The sequence below is a fragment of the Mesoplodon densirostris genome, chromosome 4 (assembly GCF_025265405.1).
Source record: "Mesoplodon densirostris isolate mMesDen1 chromosome 4, mMesDen1 primary haplotype, whole genome shotgun sequence".
Lineage (NCBI taxonomy): Eukaryota > Metazoa > Chordata > Mammalia > Artiodactyla > Ziphiidae > Mesoplodon > Mesoplodon densirostris.
Genome location: NC_082664.1, coordinates 135219074 through 135235609, shown reverse-complemented (window position 1 = coordinate 135235609; position 16536 = coordinate 135219074). Strand labels below are relative to the sequence as shown.

General features: G+C 41.1%; 1 protein-coding gene across 3 annotated transcripts in view; it reads right to left on the bottom strand.

Annotated features, from left to right (window-relative positions):
* The window catches only part of ALDH1A2 (aldehyde dehydrogenase 1 family member A2), a 96886-nt gene that overhangs the window by 13083 nt on the left and 67267 nt on the right, over positions 1-16536 (bottom strand). The window lies entirely within an intron of this gene.

The following is a 16536-nucleotide window of genomic DNA, read 5'->3' as shown; positions in this document are numbered from 1 at the left end:
AGCGTCAAGATGGAAACACGGATGCAGCACCTAGAGCCCCCTTTCAAGGTAGAACGCACTGCCTCAGTGACAAGGAACGCTGTCAGCTCCTTCAGAGTCACCTCAGCTGAAAAGAGCTTCCTTGCCCAAGGGGATGCCCTCCTTCAGGTGTCCCACATCCACCACCTGATGGTGGCCGTGGTACCACCAGGCAGCTCTGAGAGACCACGTCTGCTCCACCACAGCCAGGTGCTTGGCTGAGGCCGTCAGGCCTGCACTGCAGCTCGACTTCCCGTTGTGTCAACTGCCCTTCGGCTGGGATCCCTAATAAATAACCTGCATGGAAACTCCATCTCAGAAACCCCTTCCAGGGCACCTGGCCTGTGACAGGGTGCTGCCCTATTGGAGGGCAGAGGTCACTCTACGGAAAGTGCTGGGCCACCCTGTAGCTCTTATAGGCAGTTTGCCCTTGTTGAGATGAAGACTGCTACTTGTGCCTGGAATCCTACTAAAAATAAAGTATTTTAAAAGGCTGGGGAAGAAAAATGCTAAATATATGCTGGACCCCTCTGGTCCCTGCCTGCGATCCTCAGGAAGGATGGGTAACTCCTCAAGCAGTGTAGTAGAGCAGTGGTTAAGAGAAAAGGCTCTGGAGCCTGGATTTTTTTTTTTTACTGATTATATCACTTAACGACTGTTTGACCTTGGGAAATTTTTTATCTTCTCTGAGCCTCCATCCCCTCCTCTGTAAATGGAGCTAAAAACAGTATCCACCTCAGAACTTAGGTGTCCTGAGGATGAAGTGATTTAGGGTCGATGGCCCTCAGAACCCAGACTGGCATGCAGTAAGCGCCTGCACAAGTTAGCCGCATGCAGGTATGAGAGGCCAGGGCCCCTTCTTCCACAATGGGCGCAGAGAAATGGAGGTGCTTGTAGGGGGCAGAACCTTCCAAAGCAGGTCTCCTCCCAGGGCCCCTCCATTCTCTGTGCATGTCAATTACCTCAGGAAAACCCCGAGGAAGCCCTCTGACTTGCCACCAGTCTCCAGTATTGCTCATTAGCTGGGCTAAATGCTTTACATGTTTTTATTGTTACTCTACCTTGTACCAAAACATTTTTAGAAAATATACTCTCATTCTGAGGAAATCTAACTTCGGTGAAAAAATAGTGATATCTCTGAAAGAGGTAAAATTAGAGTCTCTTAGATGCAGAACACTGTTACTCATCAAAGCTTTTTTTTTTTTTTTTTTTTTTGCTGTACGCGGGCCTCTCACTGCTGTGGCCTCTCCCGTTGCGGAGCACAGGCTCCGGACACACAGGCCCCGCGGCCATGGCTCGCGGGCCCAGCCGCTCCGCGGCATGTGGGATCCTCCGGGATCGGGGCACGAACCCGCGTCCCCTGCATCGGCAGGCGGACTCTCAACCACTGCGCCACCAGGGAGGCCCCATCAAAGCTTTAAGAAACACCAACATCTGGCCCCAAGGATTAATGGGCAGACATCAGTCCACAGCCAGACGGCCCTTCCCCACCGGGCCGGCTTGTCTCTCTTCGACCTCAAGGTTAAACCCCCTAGGAAGATGGGCTAATAAAGGCCCCGTTCTCAGGCAAACATGCTCTCCTGCAAGAGGAAAGTATGGATACACAAAGGAAGGGAGAATCTGGCCCTCCATCCTGGCAAGAGAACAGCAGTCAGGTGAGATTAGGACTGAAGCCTGAGACCCTAGCAGAGGGGAACCCACACGAGGGCAGCAGGGCAGTAGCACCATGGGGCGTCCCTGAGGAGGCTGTCGCCTGCAGCTGCCTGTTCTGAGCAATTCTACTGTGCTTGTCTCTCTCTGCCCTGAGGAATCCATATCAATGGAAGGGGACTCATTTCAAAGTCCAGGAAGATAAAGAGACAAGTGCCTTCTCAAAGAAGATAATCACTGGACGTCATGAACATTATTATTAATTATATTTTAAAAACTAGCATTTATTGAGTTGGGTTATATCAGACATTTACATGTATTCGTGCATTTAAGCCTCTCAAAAACCCTACCAAGTAGGTATTATCTCATTTCAAAGAATATTAAACTCAGGTTAGAAGTCAATGGATGTTACCAGGTTACCCGGCAGTTACTCGCAGAGTCTGTTGGACTCTGTGCAGGTTGACTCCAGGGCCCGAGTGTGGATCACTTCCTCTCCTTCCCGTAACCTCCTCCCAGCACTCTGCCTTCCCTTCTATATTTACTGAGCACCTAATGCATGCCACATACCACCAAAACCTTATCCCTGAACTCCAAATTAATTTAAAAGTGAGGAGGAATATCACTTTTTATAGACACAAATAATGATCACAGTTCATCAGTTACAAAAGGTATATTCTGCCTTCAGCCTGACATTTGAAAAACAAACAAAAGCAAGGAGAAATCACAGATTTTACACATAGGAAAATGCTGAATAAATGTGTGCAGTTGGTAAAGAGACTGCCGACTCACTAGCATTACATTTCTGTTAGCTCTGCTCTCTGACCTTCATCAAAGTGCTCTATGGGTTGATATTAGTTGTACTAGGAATGTTGTCCAATGATTAGTATTTTCATGGCTACAGTAACTATACAAAAATCTTGCTCAGTCTATGGTCATCAGAGAAGAATACCTAAAGAATAATTTTTTCCTGCGTCAATGCTTTGCCATTTTTCCCTTAGAAACCAAATTCGTGCTAAACACCGAAAGGCAAATCTCAGATGAATAATGATTTTCCTTTTCATCTTTGGAAGAAGGTCAAGTTGCAGCCCAACCTCCAGAAAGAACTGGATGTGTTACGCTACAGGAGAACCACTTCCATCTGGAGTGGCCTCAGGACAGGATACTCTGAAAAACCCCAGTTGTTCACCAATCCCCTTCATTCAACACTTACTCCTGGTTCTCCTACTATGTGCCAAGTGCAATGCTAGGCACAGTTCCTTATCCACAAGGGGCTCACAGCTAAGGGGATTCCCATGTAAACCTAATAGGTGTTCAATAAGTACAGAAAAATCTGGGCCTGATTTAATATTAGATCTGAACAGTGAAATTATGGTTGTGCAGCATTTTGTTATAACCCAGAGTCAGGCTCCTCTGGGCCGCATCCACAGAAGTGAGCTAGGTGTAAAAATGTTCATTAATTGCGTGATTGGGTACATCTGCCTTCCCATAATACTCTCAGTTTGCATGTCAGACTCTCTTTGGAGAACATATTACTACTCATGAATTTTCCCTGTGAGTGGAATGAGGTTATGTGACCCTGAAGGGAGGCACTCCTCACTGTCATTACCATAAGGGGGAAAGAGACAACAGGAAGAATAGACGCAACTCCAAAGCAGGGAATTCTTAACAGGAAAGAGTAATGTTTAAAAATAAAGAGTTCATGTGAGAGCCAACTCTTACAAAATATGACAGGTCCTGTGCAAACCAACCTAAAATATTACTTGTACAAATCCCATGCAAAGGTTTCCAAAGTTAAAATCTATGGGGTAGGAAAGTCCAGGAAAGAATGAAGTACAGACATCAAACAAAGGCCTGGGATTAAGTGACCCATCTTAGATAGAAAAGTAGTAAGTTCCGCAGGGATATGTATGTGCTTTGCCAGTCATATTTATACACGACTACAAGGTGGGAGCATGAGGTGAGATAAATGAGGCTGCCAGGATGCACAGGTCTTCTGAGTGGTTCAAGTCAAGTCAACAGGGGTGGACTTCATAACACCAAGCCCTATTCTGATAAATAGGCAACCTGTGAGATAAAACAGAGAAATACACAGTTTGAGAAATTAAATCTTGTATGTGAACACAGATTAAATAGAATAAAGGCACAGAGAACAAATTTTGACCAAGTTCATCGTTATCTTTTTTTTCAAATCAGAAAAGATTTCACAATATACTCTTATTATACATCCTGTCCTATCTCTGACCACCTAGCTAATTATAATCATAACCAGGTTTATGGACGACAGTTTGGCCCACAGGAGTGAGAAGACCTAGTTACTATAAGCTCTGGCTTGGCCTCTAACTAACCTTTAATTTGGGGAAGCCACTTCACCTCCTTGGGCCTCAGTTTCTTCAACTGATGAACGAAGACACAAACCAAGCAGTTACTCTGGCCCTTAGTACCCCAGTTAGTTGGAAGAGTTAAAAAAGACTCAGGGCCCCTGCTCATTCTGAGAGTCTGTCCAGAAGAATCCAATTCTTCTGGATTCTTCTTGTCTTACTAAGCAGACCTCGCTTTTCATAGAGGCACCACAGCTGCACTGAATGGTAGATAAACCTGATCTTTTTCGGTTTCCCACAAAGAGCTCATTATGAAAGAGTAAGTGATAATGTTCCTATCATGGGGTGTCTTAACTTGGCACTCCCTGCAGAGTCTCTCAGCTGTATCTGTGTACCTCAAACAGGCAAGGGCGAGGAACCAGGGGCTCGCCCACACATAATGGAACTGGGCTAATTCTCAGCAGGAATGTTGGCACAAATCAACTCTGACTCCCATCCTCATTCTGAATAGTCTTCACGATTGATATCAGGAGTATCCCTGGAAGAGCCACAATGTACCAGAATCATGCTCACAGCAATGCAGCAGGGCAGGAAATGCAATTTGGAGCTTTGCATGGAAAATAATTTGTTATACAGGACAAAAAGGCCATGGAAGGCTTTCCGTGCCCTCTTTATTCAAGGCTGTTGCTCCCTGAACAGAGTTTCTAAAGTCTGGTAAAATTTTTCTTTTTATTCATTAGTTAATTACCCATATTTCTAGGATGGGTTTCTTCTCAAAGATGTTTCTTTCTCTTGATGAGTTAAGTATACATATTGGGGTGGATTCCTTCTCAGAGATATGCCACCTTTTTTAAAAGATGGAAAACTCTCTAGTAGAGATCTCAGTAAACAGGTTGAAGATGACTGCTTTTTCCAATATATTTTCCTTTCTTAAACCCCAATCAGATTGACTCTGTGCTTCTTTCCTCCTCTCCTTTCTTGATTTTCATTGTGCTACTGGTTCTATGATAGAAATAGAAATGCCCAAAATGTGTATAATTGGACATTTCTTGTCTTTCTGAAATATCCAGAAATAACAGACCAAATCAGTCTGTTCAGATCTGCACCAGAAAGTCACAGGACCAAGGCATCTAAGCAGTTCCTTTAATTTAAGGGATAATAGCAATTTCAAAACTTTGTGAAATTCAGATTGTGAAAACCAATGCAGCCTCTGACTATGCTTCCAGCCCCTCTCCTCCACCACCATTCTCACCACCACACACTCATCACTACAGCACATGAAACCACTTGCCCTTCCTGGAATATGACCGTGTCTCTGTATCAGCTGTTTCCTCTGCCTGAAACGTCTTTCCTCTCCTCGCTTACTCATTTTTCCAGCCCTACCTTTGCCACTTCCTCTGAGAAGCTAGCTTTCTAGATCCACCCTTGCTATAGGGTTTGGTTTTCCCACTTTTCTGATCCCACATAACTCTCATACTGCTTAATAGCTGTCTTCCTTACCAGACTGACCGTCAGCAGAGGGACTCCTGTGCACGCACATGCACGCGCGCACACACACACAGATTGTCAGCGACATCTGGCCAATGGGCCAGAACATGACAGCTGCTCTTGAAGTCTCTGGAAATCAGAGACTATGAAGTCTTCAAGGAAACAGAGGTGAGTGATTAGAACACGGAATGCCTATGTCCAAGGCTTCTGCCTTGGCACCACTGGCAGAATGGTCTTGAGCTTTCCTCTTCTTACTTATCTTTGGCTGAAATTTCCACATCTTTAATGAAGGGGATGGCTTCATGATTCTGACATGACTGCACGCTGGAGCTCCCGGAGCACTTAAAATCGTTTTCTTTGTCTGGGCTCTGCCCCCAGAGATTCTGATCATCTTTGTCTGCAGTGGAGCCCATGGGCATGGGTAGTTTAATGTGCTGCTAGGGTTAAGAACCATGGAATTAAAGAATCCTTAAGGGCGTTTCTCTCATACTGTCTCTAACCTTTCATTGTTGGTTCTGTTTTCCAATTGTTGAACATTATCATTTATTGAGCACCTATTTTGTGCTGCTTGTTCTCACGAACATTATTTAATCCTCATGGTGATCCTGTGAGGTAAGAATTATTACCCCATTTTAGAGTTGAAAAAAAAGCATGACTCAGGTCAAGAAATGACTTGCTGACAGGCACCCACTGAGTGGCAGGGCCAGGACTGCTTCTCTTCTCCAGATGTTCTCCTGGGGTTATATACCCTCTGCTATGAGCAGAATTCTGATGGCTAAACACACCATCCACAGCTAACAGATATTCCAGAGCGACTGCCCTGTACACTTAGCCCTCCTTCTGTTACATAAGACTCTCCCTTTTAATCTCAAATAAATTTAAAAAATCAAGATTTTGATTTTGGGGGAGGGCTCTGCTTTGATAGGAAGAAGCCTGGAATCCTCAAGTCAAAGGTACTACATGTCCCACTAACCAGGTGGACTAAACAGATGGGCTTCTTAGGATCGGTTCATTCTCAGCCTGAGCTCTGAGGAGATAAATCTACTGCAGAATGAATCAAAGAATCTCAGCTAGCAGGCAAAGACTACAGCATACTGTTTCCTATTCTTCAGTACTCAAGGTTTTTTTTAAGTATTAAACAAGAAAAGGAAGAAAGCTCATAATTTAAAACCTGTACATCCAAGGTTTTGACACAACAAACTGGTATTTTTCATTCAAATGCTGGATAGTTTACTAATGGACTCATACAACCTTAGAAAGAGGCTTATAAGTTGTTTTTAAAAAATAACAAAAATACTCTAGCAGGCCACTTCTCCCCACCTACAAAGAGGGGTGAGGCTACCCAGAGGGGAGAGCTGACCTGATTCATTACTCAAGCAGCAGAGAGGGTGTCTGTATCATGTAAGATGACATTCATCTCACTTAGGAAATGAAAGGAGAACCCTGGCTGCGTAAATTAGAATCAGTGATAATACAGCTGTTAGCTACAAACATTTGTTTGGCACAGATCAATCTGGACTCTCCTGTAGTTTGCTTTGATGGTCTCTCTACTATCTTGTTGACTAATGATGAAATCATGGTTTGTTAATTTAACTGAATAAAGAAAACATCATACCAAGCAAAATGCAAACTGTTTTCCTGTACTTTACTGAGGTTGTTTATTTACTCTGTGCTTATAAGAGCCCTTTTATATTCATTTATCAAATATTTACATTCATTGCTTATATATTTAGCTGCATAAGGAGAAATTAGTCCTATCTTCGAGGAACTTTGTTTTCTTTTTAAAGGCCTTTTGCTAAAGTAAAATGGAAAGCAGCCACCTCAAATAAGCTTCTTGTTGCTGACTGTTCCAGACATTTTGTGATGTATAAACAGGTCCCCTCTACTAGGATAATCATTACTGGAGCCACATTCAAATCCATATTTAAGTGACATGTACCCTCTGAAAGAATCTATACGGTTTCCCAAGTAGCCTACAAAATTGAGAGGGTAGATAAATAAAGAAGTAAAAAAACTACAAGCTGTAAAGTGGTTTGGTGATTACATGATCATTAGATTTGCCTGTGAAAGTTCTCCACCTGCCACCATTAATATAATTATAAGGTGGCTTTTGTAGTCTAGTCAAATACTTCTCCCTCTGGTCCTCTATTATCTGTCAATGATATCATCCTAGAGAAGAAACTTGGAGATACTCCAGATGCCACAGGATTTGTTTCCCTCCTAGTGAATGTAAACCCCTCTAGAGAGAGAAATATCAATAGACTCCACCAGAAAACTTTAGGCGAAACTTGCTCTATGCACACTGCTATAAGCTATCTCACTGTGTGAATGTTCCTAACAGCAAAATACTTCATGAAGCCACCTTCCGTCTTATTCTCTTTCCCCAACTCTCCCTTCTCTCTCAGCTCCCCCATTGGATATCTGCATTGTTGAAGATAACATATTTAGTTGTTAATATTCTTCCTGTGAAGATAAAGAATTTCCTGTGTTATATAAAGCAACAGTGGGACAGCACTATACCCCTATTAGAATGGCTAAAATTATAAAGACTGACCATACCAAATGCTGCTGAGGATGTGAAGGAGCTAGAAGCCTAATACATTGCTGGTAAGATGATACACCCACCTTGGAAAACAATTTAGTAGTTTCTGAACCTAATAAGATCCAGCCATTCCATTGCTAGGCATTTACCCAAGAGAAAAAAAGAATCAATCAATCTATCTAACTATCCACCTACATGCACACACACACACACACACACACACACACACAAGGACTGGCACATAAAATGTTCACAGGAGCTTTTATGTATAGTAGTTCCAAACTGGAAACAACCTAAATGTCCTAAATGTCCATCAACAGGCAAATGAACAAATTGTGATATATCCATAAAATCGAACACTACTCAGCAATAAAAAGGAATTAATTTTTGATATATATGCAAAAATGTGCATGGATCTGAAAATAACTGTGCTGAGTAAAAATAGTCAGACAAAAGAGTACATACTGTATGTTTCTATTTACATAAAATTCTAGAAAATGCAAATGACCTACAGTGGCATAAAGCAGTTCAGTGCCTGGGAATGGGAATGGGGGGAGGAGCAGAGCAAAAGATGCAGGAGAGATTACAAAGGGGCAGGAGGAAACGTTTGAGGCTGCTGGACGTGTGTACTATGTGAACTGTGGTGATGGTTTCACAGGTGGAGACATAGGTCAAAACCTACCAAACTGTACACTCTATGTGAAGTTTATTGTATATCAATTATACCTCAATAAAGCTGTTAATAAAGATACACTAAGCAATAAAAATGGTACTTTATTAGAGTAATTATGCCACACTTCTTTTTGTAGTCCTTTGTGAATATTGCTGGGGAAATGATATTGAATCCACATGACTATTTAAAATATGACTTAACGGTTTTAATTAAAGTTAAATGCATTAGGATAAGTTAATTAAATTTAAAAATAATTAAAGCCTGAAAGGGAAAGAGAACAAGTGAAGAGGAAAAAAACTAAACTTAAGGGAAAGCAAAAGGTGGTGAAAACAAAGAACAGATTAGAAGCCGATAAAAGAAATTATTGGAAGTAAAAGGGTGGTAAATTTTGAGATTATGAATCTAGGTAAGAATAAAGCATCATACTCATTATAGAAATTGACCAGTTCTCATTTATCTGCACAGATAGTAGAACAAAATCGTTGAGCTAAGATTTCATTGGGTAGACAAGGGAAGGGTGGTCATTTATGTCAGAAGAAATGACATGTGCAAAGTCACAGAACTGTGGGGACATCCCTGGCATTGCAGTGGTTAAGAATCCACCTGCCAATGCAGGGGACACGGGTTCGATCCCTGGTCTGGGAAGATTCCACATGCCACGGAGCAACTCAGCCCATGAGCCACAACTACTAAGCCTGTGCTCTAGAGCCCACAAGCCACAACTACTGAGCTTGTGTGCCGCAACTACTGAAGCCCATGTGCCCTGGGGCCCACATGCCGCAAATACTGAGCCCACGTGCCGCAACTACTGAAGCCCATGTGTCTAGAGCCCATGCTCCGCAACGAGAGGCCACCACAATGAGAAGCCCATGCACCGCAAGGAAGAGTAGCCCCACTCGCCACAACTAGAGAAAGCCCATGCACAGCAATGAAGACCCAATGCAGCCAAAAAAAAAAATTTTAAATCAGTTTATTCAAGCAAGCACCCAGGCAATCTTCCAAAAAAGTGAAATACAACAGCAAAACGAAACAAAAATAAACATTTATTAGAAGACAAAAATATTTGTAAAATATTTATAAAAGTCATAAAACAAACAAAAGGAAAGTAAAATTTCTAGAGGAAAGCAGGAATTAGTTTCCGACAGACATATCCTTTGCAAATAGATTCAACTAGAATCAATCAGATTCAACTAATATTCACTGAGTTCTTACAATGTGACAGCAATAGGACTGGAACTTTCAAATACACTATCTACATAAATCCACAAGTAAACATGTACACAGTTCTTCATAACCCCTCTTAATAGATGAAGAAATGAGAGATCAGAAAGACTAAATAATATGCCAAAGAGAGCTGGGATTTGATCCAAGCTTGGTTGAACCCAGCCCCCTTCTATATTACACCACATTTTCCCAAGACTACATTGTTATACGAATTCATTTAACAATAAATAGAAAACAGTAACAGCTACTATTTATTGACACTTTGCTAAGGGCCAGGCCCTGTGCTGAATACTTCAGATACACTAGCTTACTTCCTCCTCACACTGGATGAGTCAGGTACAGTCATCCCTTATCTACAGATGGAATCTGAGGGTGGGAAAGATTACATATTAACATGTACTGTGAACAAATGCACACTACCATGAGAGAGGCTTAAATTATGTCTAGTTTTCTCATATAGATCTGATATTTAATCTTGATTGCTTTTAGTATGATTTGAAGACTATGTTTGGCATTTCTTACTGAAAAAATACTTTTCTCGAGTTTTTTTAGAGGTAGTGTGATGCAGCATTCTTTCAAGCTTTCATTTTAGCAAAGCCATAAGAAGTACTTTATTTTTCTTTAAGAGACTCTAAATAAAGGACTGAAAGAAATAAACTCAAGGTGAACTACATTAAAGCTCTAAACTCCCTAATATAAAATTCTGTGAGGAGGTCTTTGTCGATCGTGAGATTGATCAGATTGATTATTAACCCTTCAGCTCAGTTATTACCTTTGCTTATCATAAACCACTGGATAGTTTTGTAGATGGAAATTAACTTGGCCTGAATGTAGGTGAGAGTAATATAATCTGAGCATTAGAAAAATGATTTATGGAAAATGGGTATACAGGAAAACCTAATATTTTTCCTAGCTTTTGCACACTTTTGTGTCCCTTAAATATAAAAATACTTCAACTAGAACACTGGAATTATGTGTTTAGCAGTCACTGACTGAACATCTGGTGTCCAGCACTAGATCACTCTACCAAGTGTTCGGGGCACGAGGAAATCAGACACCCACTAACTCCTCAACAAGTCCCATCTGTTGTGATTTAGATTCATAGGGCTATTTCCCCCCCACCCATCTCTATTAGGCTTTTCACTTTAGAAGAGGTTTTAAGGATATACTGAATTAGTATAAAATCTACAGCTCTGGAGTTAAAATGCCTGTTAAAAGCAGAGCTGACTAAAATTCAAAAAACAAAAACTGCATTTGCTATTGAGAGGCAACAGTGAAACCTAACGTCCCATTTTACATTCCAGCAAAACATGTATCAAGCCTTTTGAAAGTGCTGGACTATCAGGCATGGGAAATGATTCTGAGAATTGAATGATACCAGTGTTTGATGATTATTCGCCAATATCAAGCAACACATTACTCACAAGGGTCCCCACAGCTGGGGTTCCTTTCCCACAAGTCCTTTTCGTACTTTGGCTCCCATACCATACCACCATAATTTCATTTTCTCCGAAGAGAAAAGGAAGATAGACCTATATTTTCCACAGTTGTGAGTATTAACAACTGTGGAATTAAGATGTAGAATTATCTTTTTCTTAAATGGTGTTACCTTTGAATGAAATAGCTTTTTGTTGGAATTTAAGCATCTTGAACAAATTATATTTCTCCTTAATGCACAGATATAGATACATTTGAAAACCATGTTGAGCAAAAGAATTTTAATTCTAGCCTTGGTCTTAGAAGGCATCTTCAATAAGGAAGTATTAAGAGAAATGGTGCAGAATTATTCTTCTCTTTCTCCATGCTCCCATACACACCACACTATACTAGTTACATATTCACAGACTATCACTGGGTTAGACTGAATTGCACAATTTCTCTAAGGTCTAACATTGTACCTGATATTTAGTAAGTACTCAATAAATATTTGCGGAGCGGACAAGACAGCTTAGGTTTAAAACTGTAAGTTCTATGCCAGAGATCGTCCACTGGAAGCCCTATAATGTATCGAATAAGATTTAAAGAGGCTCAAGATGCGATTTTAAAGTAAATTTTAGAAAAAAGGAAAAAAGTTGAGTTAGAATAGTGTCTATGACCTTTCAGAATTACATACGTTTGACCATGCTTTGAACAGAATATGTTCCACTGATATTATCCTTCCTAAGTATCCCTTTTGATATGTCATTCCTGATTTTAGTGGCTCCCCCCTTCTATGGTACCGAGTACAGCCCCTTAGCAGCATAGCACTGTCATTTGAAGTATAATAGCTCTGGGTATGATTCTCAGACCCGCAACTTACTAGCACGTGACTACGGGCAGGTAATTTAACCTCTCCTAGCCACACTTGCTCATCTGTGTATCTCCTAGAGCTACTGTAAAGATGTAGTGAGATGATATATGCAAAGCACTTAGCAGGTACCTGGCATACAGTAAGTGCTCAATCGATGTTGGCTATTAATATCCACAATTTTAAGCCTTAAATACTTCTTAAAAATCATCCATTTTTAACAGCTTTATTGAGATATAATTCATATACCATAAAATCTACCTTTTGAACTTTAAAATTCAATTTTAATATATTCAGACAATTGTACAATCATCTCCGTGATTACTAGTATCTAATTCCAGAACATTTCATATCTATTAGTAGTCATTCCCCATTCTCCCCTTTTTGCTGCCCCTGGAAACTACTAATCTACTTTCTGTCTATAGATCTGCCTATTATTGAGACTTCATAGAAATAGGATCACATGACACGTGGCCTTTTGTGACCGGCTTCTTTCATTTAGCATGTTTTTAAGGTTCACCCATGTCAGCCTATATTGGTACTTCCTTCTTTTCTGTGACTGTAATATTCCACTGTATGGATATGGATATACCCACATTTTGCTTATCAACTCATCATTTGATGGCTATTTTGATAATATTTCTGTATGTTTCTGTGTGGTGTTTGATTTTGTCAAATGCTTTTTTCCATGTCTATGGAGATGATGGTGTGGTTTTGTCCTTTATTCTATCCATATGGAATATTACATTGACGCATTTTTTGGATATTAAACTAACCTTCCATTCCTGGGATAAATCCCACTTGGTCATGGTATATAATCCTTTAAGTTGCTGATTTCTGTTTGCTAGTATTTTGTTGAGGATTCTTGCATCTATATTCATAAAGGATACTGGTGTACAGTTTCCATGTGATGTCTTTGTCTGAAAGGTCTTCTACTCTCTGGCCTCAATTTTTAAACTGAGAATTATTTTCAATGGCTTGATTTGCAGAATATTACTTTCTCGTTCATCTGCCTCCCAACCTTTCTGCCCAACCCTTTCCCTATCCCTATTCTACTCCACTAAGACTTTCTGTACACTCCAGCCTCTAGTTGTTGACTAATTCTACTTCTTCTCCGTTCATTCTACTTACCCATATCTTACAAAACCTGTATCAAATCCCTCTTTCTCTTGAAGCCTTGACAGATCATCCAACTCACAGAGCTCTCTCATTTTTTAGAATGCTAATGACATATTACACACTAACATTTGCTTGTTGCTTACAACTTATAAAACTCATTGTGCATTTAATTCTCACAACCCTGAGAAATGTGTGCTTACTATTAAGCAAATTTTGTACAGAATTAAGTGGTCCATAATTATATAGCTACAAAGTAAAAAATATTAAACCCTAAGCTATTAGTGACATTTTGAAGAAAGTGTTCCACTGATATATCACCTTCTAGCTCTGAGATTAAGCTTTTATTTCTCAAATTCAGTCTTTCCTCCTTCGTGTACCTAACAAATACTTATAATTCATGCTAACTACACATCAGATGCTACGCGGGGTAGTGAGAAGAATGACTAAAGGATAGACTCCAAAGAGAATGCAAACCACCAACACCCCAAAATCGGTATGTTTGACCAGAAACTGTAATCTTCAAAAATTAAAGCTAAAAAATCACCACTAACCTGATAAGCAAATTATCTCACCCCAAAAGATTAGAAATTAGTGTTTTATAGGCAAATCTTGCATAGAAATGTTATCATTTGTATAATAAATAAAATTAAAATAATTTTTAAAAAAGATTAGAAATTAGTCATTTATGGGATTAAAATACTTTAAAAATATTCTACACCGAAGAAACCAAGGACTTTTAAATTCAAACATCGTTAGGGTTGTATTCATAAGACTTTAGTTGTATCAACAGAAGTATATAAATTTGTAACCTCATTGAGTATAATATATTCAATTTGAGACAATGATAAACTATGAGAATTGGTGACCTGCCTGAAACCTACCTAACCAAAGGCAATTTAGAATATCAATCGTGATTACAGGAAACTTTTGAAATCCTCAAACTTACACAGCTCTAAAATTTCCCAAACTGAATGGAACACCTATTTCAGTTGGTAATTTGATGCTTCCAAACGTTAACAGAGCTTACTTTCAGGAGACCCAAAGAGCTGTGGGAAATAGACTCCACTCTTAAAGGGCACACACAACATATGTTCTGAGACCAAAGGCAGCAGCAGTAATTTGAAAGCAGCCTGGGTCATACCCACCTGCTGATCTTAGAGAGCCTACCAAAGAGGAAGGGGGCAACTGGGGCTCACCTTGGGGACGCCAAGGCTGGCAGCAACCATTTAGGGGAGCTCATTCTACCACGAGGGCACTGCTATTGACAAGTGCCATTTTGGAATTCACCCTCTAGCTTATTAGCACCAAGACCTGGCCCTGCCCACCAACCAGTAACCACCAGTCCTGGGACACCCCAGTCCTAGCACATAGTGGTGCAGGGACACAGTCCCACCTACTAGCAGGGCTGCTGCCATAGGACACCCTGAGCCCCAAGATGCCCTGGAACTGGCCCCAGCCACCAGAGGGCCCAGGACCCTGCTATACCCACCAGTGGGCCAGCACTAGCCCCAGGACCCCAGGACCTTGCAGCCAGCTGTCGGGACTGGCCCAATCCACCAGTGGGCTGGCACTAGCCCCAGGACCCAGCCTCACTCACCAGTGGGTGGGACCAGCCCTGGGATCCCTTGGGCCCAGCTATACCCAGCACTGGTCAGGACCCAGACCACTCACCAGCAGGCTGACACTAGCTCTGAGACTCCTGCCCCTGCAACCTGCCACCCCCTCCCCTGGGACCCAGCTCTGCCCACCAGTGGTCCAGCATTAGCCCCAGAACCTCTGAAGCTCTGCAGCAAGGTGCCCTGTGACTCAGTCCTGCCCACCAATGGGCCAGCACCAGGACCAGAACTCCCAGGCCCCGTGTAGCCAGTTGTGCCAGGACCTGACCCTGCCCACCAGCAGCCAGCAGCCTCCACATTAGGCAGAGTCTATCAACCAACCAGGCCAGGGGCCAGCCATGCCTACAAGTAGGCTAGCAGTAGTCAGCTCGCCACAACAGAAGGGCCCACAAAGCCCACACAGAGGGCCCCCTAGAGCAGGTAGCTCTGCTGAACAGAGGGGAATGTGCTGCTGGGTCCCACAGGATGTCTCCTACATAAGGCCACTTTGCCAAGATCAGGAAACATAACCAACATACCAAATACACAGAAATAAAAATAGGAAATTAGGCAAAATGAGGTGACAGAGGAATATGTTCCAAATGAAAGAACAAGATAAAACACCAGAAGAACTAAGTGAACTGGAGGTAAGCAATCTACCCATTAAAGAGTTCAAGGTAATAATCATAAAGGTGCTCAAAGAACTTAGAAGAAGAATAGATGAACACAATGAGAATTTTGACAAAGAGTTGGAAAATATAAAGAAGAACCAAACAGAGCTGAAGAATACAATAACTGAAATAAAAAATACACTGGAAGCCATCAACAGTAGATTGTATGATACAGAGGAACAGATCAGTGAACTAGAAGACAGAGGAGGGGATATCACCCAAGCAAAAAAGAAAAAAGAAAAAAGACTTTTTAAAAATAAGGACAGTTTAAGAGACCTCTGGGACAACATCAAATGTGCTGGTGGTCCCAGAAAAATAAAGAGAGAAAGGGGCAGAGAACATATTTGAAGACATAATAGCTGAAAACTTCCCTAACCTGGGAAGGGAAGCACAGAGAGTCCCATACAGGATTAATGCAAAGAGGAACATACCAAGGCACATTGTAATTAAAATGACAAAAATTGAAGACAAAGAGAGAATATTAAAAACAGCAAAGGAAAAACAACTAGTTATATACAAGGGAATTCCCATAAGACTATGAGCTGACTTTTCAGCACAAACTCTGCAGGCCAGAAGGGAGTGGCATGATATGTTTAAAATGATGAAAAGAAAAAACCAAGAATACCCAGCAAGACTATCATTCATAGTTGAAGGGGAGATCAAGAGTCTTACCGACAAGTAAAAGCTAAAAGTGTTCAGTGGCACAAAACAGGCTTTATAAGAAATGTTAAAGGGACTTCGCTAAGCAGAAAAGAAAAGGCCACAATTAGAAATATGAAAATTATGAGAGGGAAAAACCTCATTGGTAAAGGCAAATATATGATAAAGAGAGCAGATCAACCACTTATAAAGCTAGTAGGAAAATTAAAAGACAAAAGTAGTAAAATCATCTATATCCACAGTAAGTAGTTAAGGGATACACAAAACAAAACTTATCAACCTCGTTTCTCT